The sequence below is a fragment of the Podarcis erhardii genome, assembly GCF_964252035.2.
Source record: "Podarcis erhardii genome assembly, chromosome: 8".
NCBI lineage: Eukaryota > Metazoa > Chordata > Lepidosauria > Squamata > Lacertidae > Podarcis > Podarcis erhardii.
In genome coordinates this window covers 60789114-60801670 of record NC_138499.1, presented here as the reverse complement: position 1 = coordinate 60801670, position 12557 = coordinate 60789114, and the positions used below count along the sequence as shown (strand labels likewise).

At 40.1% G+C, this 12557-nt stretch overlaps 1 long non-coding RNA gene across 1 annotated transcript; it reads right to left on the bottom strand.

Annotated features, from left to right (window-relative positions):
- Nucleotides 1-3216: 3216 nt before the first annotated feature.
- LOC309348375 lies at nucleotides 3217-11292 on the bottom strand. The gene is made up of 3 exons (XR_014159368.1): nucleotides 11178-11292; nucleotides 4520-4658; nucleotides 3217-3571 (listed from the first exon to the last, which is right to left on the bottom strand). It is a non-coding gene; the product is annotated as an uncharacterized lncRNA (long non-coding RNA).
- Nucleotides 11293-12557: the final 1265 nt, after the last annotated feature.

Below are 12557 nucleotides of genomic sequence, written 5' to 3'. Positions count from 1 at the left end.
AATCGTGCTCCAGCAGCGTGGCGGCAGCGGGAGGCCCCATTAGCTAAAGTGGTGCTTCAGGTTAAGAACAGTTTCAGACCTCCGGACCTTCGGAACAAATTAAGTACTTAACCCGAGGTACCACTATATGCGAATGTTACTTGCCCCAAAATGGAAAGAAGAAGAAGTACCAGCAAAGGAAGAATGTACACAAAAACTTATGGAATATGCAGAAATGGCGAAACTTACCAGAAGAATAAGAAATCAAGATAACAAACTTTTATACAAGAATGGAATTGGTTTATTAAATATTTACAGGTAAATTGTAAACAGATAAAAACATTGGCAAGGTTCTTGTAAATAACCTGTAGTTTCATAATAATATATATTTAAAGAAGAGGAATACATGAACAAATGAAGTTAATTTGGATATATAGAATATATTGAAAATAAATTTCAGGAACTGCAGAAAGTGGGGAAAGGAAGTCAAGTTTTGAAGTGTCAAAATGATTGTAAAATCAGTGAAATGTATAAATCTGAAAAGTATAAATAAAAAGTTTTTTTAAAAAATGAAGATGGTTAAAAAACAAAACAAAAACAAAAGTTAGTGCTATTTTTCTAGAAAAAGAGGTGACAGAACTCACCCTGAATGCCTCCCTTGTTCTCTTATAATGGCAATGGCACCTACCTGAGTTCTGTTGAGTTCCGGCTAGAAAAAAGCCTGGAACAAAACTATAACACTTCTTGCTGCAGAGGAATCAGCATCTCAGCACAACTGAGTGGGGTCCGACACAACGTCCTGACATAGCATTTGTGATGTCACAGGGAGCCAGGGGGTGGAGCCGAACGCCCTCTAAACATTGAGGGGGCCTGGCCCCCTAAAAAACATGGGGGGGAGTACTTCGGCCCCTAGGAGCCCCCGCTTATGGCTTGGTGTTATTTTCCACCTCCCTGATAAGTATGTGTATTTACAGTATTGATGCTTTTGAATTATGGTGCTGGAGGAGACTCTTGAGAGTCCCATGGACTGCAAGAAGATCAAACCTATCCATTCTTAAGGAAATCAGCCCTGAGTGCTCACTGGAAGGACAGATCCTGAAGCTGAGGCTCCAATACTTTGGCCACCTCATGAGAAGAGAAGACTCCCTGGAAAAGACTCTGATGTTGGGAAAGATGGGGGGCACAAGGAGAAGGGGACGACAGAGGACAAGATGGTTGGATAGTGTTTTCGAAGCTACCAGCATGAGTTTGACCAAATTGCGGGAGGCAGTGGAAGACAGAAGTGCCTGGCGTGCACTGGTCCATGGGGTCACGAAGAGTCGGACACGACTAAATGACTAAATAACAACAAAACTGAGATCCACATTATGGCAGCCTAGCATTATTACTGATCAGGGGTGCCAACTTAAATAAAATATGGGGGAGGGATTTGCTAAGTGAGCTCTGCCCCGCATAATCACTCACAAGTCATGGTTCACACACACCATTTGAATGGCAATGCACATCAACTTGGGGGGCAACCCCCTCAAATACTTATGGAGGGGGGCAAAGGGAACTCAGCCCCTAGAAGTTGGCTCCTATGTTACCGATCTTTGTGAAAAATCATACAGAAGCGCGTGTTCGGCAAAACTGCTTTTAAAAATTGGTATATTAGTAAATATACACATTGAGATGTGGGTGAATTTCATGAGAACTTTTTTTTAGAGAATGAAAATCACAAACTGATGCAAAAATGTGGCAAACTGAATTTAAGATTTAGAAACTGGATTATACCAACTAAATTCTGCTCAGAGTAAGCATGAGACTCTTAATTTCCGGGCCGTGGGTTTGAGGGTTGGATTCGATGACCCTCGTGGTCCCTTCCAACTCTACCATTCTATGATTCTATGAAACGTATGGACCTAAATTAGACATGCCGAGCAGTTTCAGAGTATATACTCTGAGAATGACTTACAATGGATTCAATCTGCTAAAACTGACAGATTTTGCCCATTCCTAACAGAGGGTGGGGACACGGATGGCGCTGTGGGTTTAGCCACAGAGCTGAGGACTTGCCGGTCAGAAGGTTGGCTGTTCGAATCCCCGCGATGGGGTGAGCTCCCGTTGCTCGGTCCCTGCTCCTGCCAACCTAGCAGTTCGAATGCACGTCAAAAGTGCAAGTAGATAAATAGGTACTGTTCTGGCAGGAAGGTAAACGACGTTTCCGTGCGCTGCTCTGGTTCGCCAGAAGCACCTTAGTCATGCTGGTCACATGTCCCGGAAGCTGTATGCTGGCTCCCTTGGCCAATAAAGTGAGATGAGTGCCGCAACCCCAGAGTCGGCCACAACTGGACCTAATGGTCAGGGGTCCCTTTACCTTTAACAGAGGGTGATCCCATTAATTCCCTGGTCAGATTCAGTTCCCAGATCCACTGATAGCACTGGTCCAACTGAATCAATGTCTGCTGCTGTTTCATCATGTATAGGATCTTAATAATGTGCTGGGCACATTCCTAGGTCAAAATCTAATAAAAAGTGTAAGAAATGCTTCCCCCCCCCCCCACTCCAATCTTTAGAAGTCTCTGGTACTCTCAAATATTTTTTATGTTGCAGAGTGAAAGTACGAGTGGTTTTCCACAGGAATAACTTGAGAAATAATAATTGTGTGAACTCTGTGACAAGTTCACATCACAGGAATGTGGAATAGAGCTGCTACCCGACATGGAACGTCAATTAATAAAACAGTGAATGTACCCTGAATTTTATTTACGTTGTAGATGGGAGTTGAACCCAAACCTAATGAAGGAAATAATGTGATCTGTCAAAAAGAAAAGAAATGAAATAACAGTCCTATTTCTTGATTCACACTAGTACATTTTGAAATGTATTTTACTGGCTTTTCTATTAATAGGCACATTCACTATGAGCTATATGTTTTCTTTATGAACTGGGGAGGAGTGGGGAGCCTAGTATCTTAAAATCTTTCTCAGGACAAAGGGAGCTAATCATCAATACAATTGGTAATTATTAAATTTTCATTGGTAATTATTAAATTTTCATTTTCACTCTTCCATTGCGGTGCATTTTGCATTTTCCTGTCCCTTTCCTTTGAAAATAGGTGCAGAGATCAAGCTGATATTTCTACTTTAAATCTAGAATTGTGTTCCAAACATGAGTACCAGATTTTGTTCCAATGTCTCAGTTTTCAAGGAAATATTGCATTAAAAATAAATAAATATAAAAAGAGTGAATCCCAAATAAATGAGTTTAAATGAAAAGCATAATTTTGTCAGACCAATAAGCTTGTTTGCAAAGAACAGGTCCTGCTTTCTGAAAGCTTGATATGTGAAAATTCACTTATCCGAACATGAATAATTATGCCGAAACATTGCTACACACATAGCTAATTCAGATATCCAAACAGCCAGAGTTTGCCCACTTCCTTACTTGTTTCTGCTTTGCCGGTTGACAGCAGTCATTTTCAGGCAAAAACCATGGAGAGAGGGAAGGGGGAGAGAGAGATTGGATAAATCAGAGAGCAGGATAGATAAGGCAAATAGGTTTTTCCATTGTCTCTCTTTTGCTGGTTGGCTGCAGCCATTTCAGGAAGAAACTATGTTAGGAGAGGGGAGAGAGATCACAGATTAGAAATGTTCCCATAGGAAATAATGGAAATTGTCAGCTTGTTATGCGAACACTCGTCTAACAAACAATGTATTGGGAACACACTGTTTTTGGAACATGGGACCTGCATGTACTCAGAAATAAGTCTCATTGAGCTGAGTGATGTGCCTAGGACTGAACCTAAGTCCCATTACTTTCAATGAGTATGTCAAGCCATTTCTCTGGTTAAATAACGTTATTATTTATAGATAGACAATGCAACCATCTGCTTGTCTTTGGACATAAATTTGTCTATGTGGATTTTCAATCACAATTCCATTCAAGGCTCATATTTCTCAAAGAATGTAGAACCCATAAAGCACAAATCTGAGGCATATAATACCAGTTTATTGAATGTCAGTGCATACTGACCTCCTATTACAAACACTGGCAGATGGCCACTGCTTCAGTGCTCAAGAGTGGTCTGAATAGCAAATCAAGCAGTGACTTAGCTTGGTGTTGTGTGTGTGTGTGTGTTGTGTTTGCCTCATCACCATCGCCCATAGCAACACTCATTGGTATCTATATGAACATGGTGACCAGTCCTTTTGCAGCACAACAAAACTATCGGAGGTCCCATGGATACCTTATCCTGCTCTGTCAAATCTACCAAGGATCAAGGCTGGCCTGCTGGTGGGAAGAGAGAAGCACATTGGCTGCTTGGCAGAAGTCCTAAGAAAGGAAGCAGCAGCATTAGCCGGTTTCCCATCGGAGCCATGAAAGGCGGCAAAGAATGGTAGTGGTAATTATTTTCATCAAGCGGCTACAGTCCTCAGTCTCACAGAAGGAAGCCCGTGACTAACTACATCCCTAAACTGGTCCCTTCATCTATAGTGCGAGCACATCTTAGCCCCGAAGCAGCCCAGTAGTGAGAGCATACATTAATCTGAGCGCTGACCTTTTCCTAAATGCTTTCCATTGTTAATGCTTTCTTAACTTCATTGCCACCAGCTTCTTCAAAGATTCCACAGAGTTAATGTTTCCATTCCTTTTCATTTGTTGGTAATGATGACCAGGCTCTACACAGCTGTGAGGAGCTGAAAGGAACAAGGATAAACATTGCCCACTGTTCTCTTATCTCTGTTCATTCTTTGGCACGGAAGTGGGCCTGTACAGTATGTTGCTGTTCAGAGGATGTGGTGACATTTTCCTTCCATCGCTGAAAAAGTTCTTTACAAAGCAAGTTCTCTCCCTCGCTCGCTCTCTCTCTTAAAAAATACAATTTCCTTCAGTGAAAAGCCAGCCCAGTTTTTCCTTGGCATAATGTACATGGCTGCACACTCAAAACGTATCACAGACAAATGGCTAGATCATGCTGAATTATTCTACAATTCAATTATCCCAAGGTAGCCAGGGCTCATCTGCAGTCATGATGAGCTAATGCTACTTGCCTTTCTTTCAAGCACGTAGATTTATTCTCAGCTGAAAGGTAGCTGTCGCATTGTTTTGAAGATCTACTTGTACGGACAAAGCACACACCCTCAAACGTTCCTCAGATGAAAACAGGGACATTTCTCTCTCACTGCCCCCAGCCACCCATTTTTGTGTGTGCCCACCCCCACAGAACATTTCCTATCAGATGAAGGGCAAGTGCCATGACCATGACATCAACAGGACACAGTGCACATGCCCTCTTAACCCCTTAATCCCGATTTGATTTCATTTTATTCTTTGGTAGATTTACAAGAAGAAAAACACACACCAATAAATAAATTTTAGAAATGGGCAAGATTAAACATGGGCACACAAAGCAATTATTATTATAAAAAATCAAGACTCCTTACTACATGTCGCTATTTCAACCACTCAGATACTCTTATACTTTGATAATTATAATTATGTATGTGTGTGTGTATTGCATTCTGTTAAAAATAGGTTTCTCGGTGTAGTGGACAAACAAATACAGTGGTACCTCGGGTTAAGTACTTAATTCGTTCTGGAGGGATGTTCTTAACCTGAAACTGTTCTTAAACTGAAGCACCACTTTAGCTAATGGGGCCTCCTTCTGCTGCTGTTCCACCAGAGCACAATTTCCGTTCTCATTCTGAAGCAAAGTTCTTAACCCGAGGTACTATTTCTGGGTTAGCGGAGTCTGTAACCTGAAGTGTATGTAACCTGAAGTGTATGTAACCCGAGGTACCACTGTAGATGCACCATGAATCCCACTGCAGAATTTTGTTATTGATAGGATTTCTTACAGAGTGACCAAAATCCAAAATGGAACATTTCTCTCTGTTTAATTTGTTTCCCCTTTTGTGTGATTTTTTTTTTTTTAACAATTTGGCAGCAAATGAAGAGAGGTTTCCCAGTGTTCTAATTAAAAGCAGTTTCTGAAAGGTTAATCTAATAAATTACAGGATATAGAATTTCACTCTACTTCTGGATAGTTAAGTGAAATTAAAAAAACCCAAAAAACACAGAGAAAAGCAAAGCCAATAGGCCAGGTACATTAGTGTCTCTCCACTTTTGCTTACCACATGTGGTATTCCCCAGCATACATGTTCTCATCATTTAAAAATTGGATCGCTGTTTGGACTGCCTGGTAGTGGTTTAGGCACTCGGCAGCTAAGTTTCTTTGGAACTGTGTTAGGATTGTGATCCATATTACAAATTTAGCAGACATATCCAAATATACCATATGTTTTCTGTATGATTTGCTCCCCCTCCCCATTTACTTTACTAACTTACATTGTCTTTAGATACTTATTGTTACTTAATTATGTTACTTAAAACATGGGATCTGTTATTATTAACAGTTGTAGCACACTGGATGTTGAATTTGTATTAGATATCATTTATTCATTCATTTTGTGAGACACCTTCCATAATATATCTCCCAAGGGTGAGAAATTGTAAGAAGTTGTAAGAAATAGCAAGCAGTGCGTAGTAAGGAATGAGATAGGTTTTAGGTTATGCTATGCTTCTAATAGGTTGTGTTATATTCTGGATTATGTATGTTTTAATAGATTATGTCTGAATAGGATGAGAGTGTTGGAGATACATGTAAATGTGTATGTGAATCCGGTCTTGGGTGTTTGATTTTCGTTGTTGTGTATACTGTGTATATACGGACAATGACAATAAATTTATCTATCTATCTATCTATGTTCCATCTTTAGAAACAGCAAAAATGCTTTTGAAAATAGTATAAGAACAACCAAGTACAGGCACAAAAACAACGCAGAACGAAACCCAAAGCAATGACCTTTCCATCTACTTGGAAAAGCTTGTTGAAACAAAAACATTTTCAATTGTTTCCGGAACATAGAGATAGTAGGAGCCTGTCATATCTCAACAGAACTGCTGCTCCACAGAACAGCAGTAGCCAACTTTAAAAGTCCTGCTCTGAGTTGCTGTAGAGAGGGCTTCTGATATTTGGGGGAGAAAATCTCCAGGTCACTACCTTGATTGACAGCCAATGCAAATCCCACAAAAAAGATGTTATCATATGCTGACGGCAGTTTGCCCACCACAAGCAACCTTACTTCCACGTTCTGTACATTCTTGTTGAGATATGGAAAAAGTTTAGAGATTTCTGCTGAAATATGAAGCAGTATACAGTGGTTAAGTACTTAATTCGTTCCGGAGGTCCGTACTTAACCTGAAACTGTTCTTAACCTGAAGCACCACTTTAGCTACTGGGGCCTCCTGCTGCCGCCGCACCACCGGAGCACAATTTCTGTTCTCATCCTGAAGCAAAGTTATTAACCTGAAGCACTATTTCTAGGTTAGCGGAGTGTGTAACCTGAAGCGTATGTAACCTGAAGCATATGTAACCTGAGGTACCACTGTAGTTATATGGCATCCCACACAACATATACTTTTGCATACAGCAGCCCCCTAGACAGCAGATGCTATGGGGAGGTATTGTAGGAGAAAGTTGTGAGTGCCATACAACCTGCACTATCAACCCTACACTAGCCTGCTGCCCCATCACCAGTGCTGAAGTCAGATTCAGCTACCAGTCCAATCGGAAGGGGGACACACATTGTCTTGTCATTTTACCCTAGTGACAAAATGTCCTGAGTTAGCCCTGCACATATCACTTTGCAACGGAAGTGGGGAACCTGCAACTTTCCTTTAAAAAAAATAAAAAAATTCAATTTTTAAAACACATAATTAAAAGACAAACACATCACAAAACATAAACAAACATAAACAAATCAGACATAAATAAATTCATAATCTTATTTTCCTGTAACTTCTTTCAATCGACTTCCCCATACCTCCCTTTCGCTGCATCCTTATTTTAAAAAGAATTTTTTAGCAACCCTTTAGTCAAATTGCCCATTTAAATCCCTTCATTAAATTCCCATAAATTTGTTGATTACAGCTGTAATTCTCTGCTTCTTACCCCTTGACATCTTAACACTCATCAATTTTACAACAGTTTTTAAGATATATTTTAAATTTCTTCCAGTCTTCTTCCACTGCCTCTTTCCCCTGGTCACGAATTCTGCCGGTCATCTCTGCCAGTCCCATGAAGTCAATCACCTTTGTCTGCCATTCTTCAAGAGTAGGTAGTTCTTGCATCTTCCAATACTTTGCCAGAAGAATTCTTGCTGCAGTAGTAGCATACATAAAGAAAGTCCTATCCTTCTTTGGCACCAATTGGCCAACCATGCCCAGGAGAAAAGCCTCTGGTTTCTTAGTAAATGTCCATTTAAGGACTTTCTTAATTTCATTATAGATCATTTCCCAGAATGCTTTCACCCTCGGGCAGGTCCACCATAGGTGATAAAGGGTACCTTCATTCTCATTACATTTCCAACATTTATTATTGGGCAAATGGTAAATTTTTGCAAGCTTGACTGGGGTCATGTACCACCTGTAAATCATTTTCATTATATTTTCTTTTAAGGCATTACATGCCGTGAACTTAACACCAGTGGTCCATAACTGTTCCCAGTCAGCAAACATAATGTCATGACCGATATCCTGTGCCCATTTAATCATAGCTGATTTCACCGTTTCCTCCTGTGTATTCCATTTAAGCAGCAAATTATACATTCTTGACAGATTCTTAGTATTGGGATCTAACAGTTCCGTTTCTAACTTTGACCTCTCCTTCTGGAATCCTATTTTCCTGTCCTCTTTAAATGTCTCATTTATCTGGTAATAATGCAACCAATCTCGAACTTTGGACTTTAGTTTTTCATAACTCTGAAGCTTGACCCTTTCACCTTCATATTCTAAAATTTCACAATATTTTGGCCATTTAGAATCCATATTAAGTTTTTTCACCCCCTTGGCTTCCATTGGTGACAACCACCTGGGAGTTTTAGTTTCCAATAGATCTTTGTATTTGCTCCAAACATTATATAATGCTTTTCTAACAATATGATTTTTAAAACCTTTGTACACCATTGCCTTGTTATACCATAAGTATGCATGCCAACCAAAACAATTATCATATCCTTCCAAATCTAAGATGTCTGTGTTCTCAAGAAGTAGCCAGTCTTTCAGCCAGCAGAAAGCTGCTGCTTCGTAATATAGTCTTAAGTCCGGCAGAGCAAACCCCCCTCTATCTTTTGCATCAGTTATAATCTTAAACTTTATTCTGGGCTTTTTGCCCTGCCAGACAAATTTTGATATATCTTTCTGCCACCTCTTGAAACAATCCATCTTGTCCAGAATTTGTAAGGTCTGAAACAAAAATAACATTCTAGGCAATACATTCATCTTGATAGTAGCAATTCGACCTAACAAGGACAGTTTCAACCTTGACCATGTTTCTAAATCTTTCTTTACTTCTGAACAACATTTTTCATAATTGTCTTTAAATAAATTCACATTCTTAGATGTTAAGTTTACCCCCAGGTATTTCACTTTCTTCGTTATCTCCAAACCTGTTTCACTCTGAAACCTCTCTCTTTCTTCCATTGTTAAGTTTTTCTCCAAAACCTTTGTTTTCTGTTTATTCAGTTTAAATCCTGCTACTTGACCAAATATTTCAATTAGTTCTAACACTCTTTTAGTACTAGTGTCTGGCTGTTGCAGAGTCAAAACTAGGTCGTCTGCAAATGCTCTTAATTTATAATATCTAGCTCCGACCTGAATTCCTTTAACCAACTGATCCCTTCTAATCATATTTAACAAAACCTCCAGGACTGATATAAAGAGTAGAGGGGATATTGGGCAACCCTGTCGTGTACCTTTTTCTATAGATATTTCTTCCGTTACCACATTATTTACAATTAACTTTGCTTTTTGTTCTGAATATATTGCACCTATACCGTTTTCAAAACCTTGGCCTACCCCCATCCCTTGGAGATTCTTTTTCATAAAACTCCAGCAAATGTTGTCAAAGGCTTTCTCCGCATCCACGAAAATTAAAACAGCCTTTCTATTAATGTCAACTTCTAACAGCTCCAAAATATCGATAATGTTCCTCACATTAGCTGACATATATCTCCCTGGGAGAAAGCCAGTTTGGTCCTTATGAATCTCCCCTAATAACACTCTCTTCAATCTTTTTGCCAAAATGTCTGCAAAAATTTTATAATCCACATTGAGTAAAGATATAGGGCGGTAGTTTTTAACCTGGTTTTTTTCAGTCTCTGTTTTCGGTATAAGCGAGATGAAAGCCTCTTTCCACGATTCAGGTGCCTTTTTCCCCTCCATAATTTCGTTGCAAACTTCCTTTAATGGTTGTATTAACCAATCCTTCAGCATTTTGTAGTAACTGGCAGTCAAGCCATCTGGTCCTGGTGATTTTCCCAGTTGCATATTCTGGATGGCACCCTCTATCTCTTGTTCTGTTATTTTCTCATTCAGGATCCTTTTATTTTGTTCTGAAATTTTTGGTAATCCGTAATTTCTAAGGAATTCTTCAATTTCTTGTGAACCTGCAACTTTCCAGGTGTTGCTGGATTACAGATCTCATGACCCCTATTGGCCATGATGACCTGGGTGGAGGAAAGCTCGAATCCAGCAACACATCTGGAAGGCACCAGGTTCCCCATCCCAGCCTTACAAATGCAGGTGTGGTTGCAGTTCCATTCTGCTCATTGCCAAGTATTTTCAATGGGCATTTAGCTGATTTTTACAAGAGACAAATAGTTCAGATATTGTACCTGAAGGTGCAGAAGGGGAAAGGGAAATTGCTCCCTCCCCTGGACGACTAACCTTCTTATCATTTTCTCGCTCTCCTCTCAATCCTTTCTCCTTTGTCAGCACCTTTCTTGAATTAAAATGCTCAGACCTCCTGAACCCAGGGCTCTAAATGAGGTCTTCCCAGTGCGATCAAAAATGGCACAATTGCTTCCTGAGTTTTGAATATAATCCTTATGTTAATTTGCCCAAAATGGCCTTGACCTTTAATGGCATGTTCAACAATGATTTTCAATGTCCTGTGAATCTTAGCGCATATTGAAAATTATATTTTGGAGAACAGTCCCCTGCGTTGGACTACCACAGTGTCCCCAAAGCGCCTGAAGCATCCAGATAACAATTACATTAAACTGAATAATTGCAAATGATTTGGAGAATAAAATCTTCCATTTCTAATGCTTTTCAGCATAAGGTTCTGCCTGTACGTTCACACCACGGCACACCTGTTGGAGAAAAAGAAGGCTTGGTGCTCCAAGAAGCTAAGGAAGGGCAGCTGCCAAGCAAGGAATCTTAATTTTCAACAGCAGTGGAAGGAAGTTGTCAGGCAAAAAATTCAGTGAACCTTCAGCCAGATACAAGAATAAGCAGGACCATGAGCTCACTGGGAGAGAGGGAATCCACAGGGAAAGGCTTGAGCATGTGGAAGTGTAGGCCTTGCCGTAGTTTGGGTGGCAGCCGTCACTGTCCCACAATGCCACATAAACTGAAAATTACTAGCTCTGCAGTTCAATAGTATCCATATCCAAAATGCATGCTTTACTGGACTGGGATCCGAACAAATGAAATTAAACGTATTATATAAATAGTTAAAAAAGCAAGATGATTGTATTGACAACAGCCAGCAGCAGTACCAACAACAAAGATCTCCCAGCCTTATTAAAATCCAGCAAGGCTAAAAAGTGAAACGGAACACACTCTCGAATGAACAAATATGCAGGCAATTACATACAAAAAGTCGTCGTGGCTGCCAGGATCAAGTCTCAAATCCGAAAATACAGCTGTAGAATAAAGGCAGATTCTGACCATCAAAACCATATTCAATTATCATATCTATGTTGTTTCTTGCTTTCTGTGGTTAAGAAGCTATTATTAGGCTCCCTTGATTTCTCTGTTGCTTTTTTCGTTTTCGTTTTTAATAGAAAATCTCCAAGTAATGCCTCTATATCACATTCCCAAAAGCAAATGTGGGCTGCAGTCTATTTGATTATTAGTTTCCCAGAACACTCTGTCCAGTCCTGTTTTGTTCTCTTTAATATAAAGCACAGACTTTGGCTGAACCCACATGAAGCACTGCCCTAATTCCTGTCCCCCCACCCCACCCCTCCATGCCAGCAATAATCATGCCACTTACCCAAGACTGCACTGAGATGCAGAACAATACCCTTAACCTGAATTAAATGGGTGGACATGCAAAACATTTCCTTGAAACACAAACAGGTTCACTCCCTTGTCCTAATGGTTAGAAAATTGCACAGCAAGCCTCTTGTCTGTAGTCAGGTTAACAATCAGTTTAGTTTTTTTCCAGGCTAGATTAGCCACCGAAATGGGAGGAGAGCTGGTAATGAATGTATCTTTAAACAGGTGGAGTAAACACTGGCGCAGGATAAGAAAGTGAGTAGGTTACACAGAGTAAATGTAAGGCAGTACCCAAGAGATCTCTTTTGTCCCTGTTCTTACTCTGATAGAGACTGTTTACTTCAAGGTGTGTGTAGCATTCTCTGGGATTTTCCTCAAGATGCCAAGAAATGTGACTGAGGTGTGTGACACAGGTGTGTGTAGGTATCTAGGTACAAAGCCGCTCCCCAAAGGGCAAACTGTGTGTG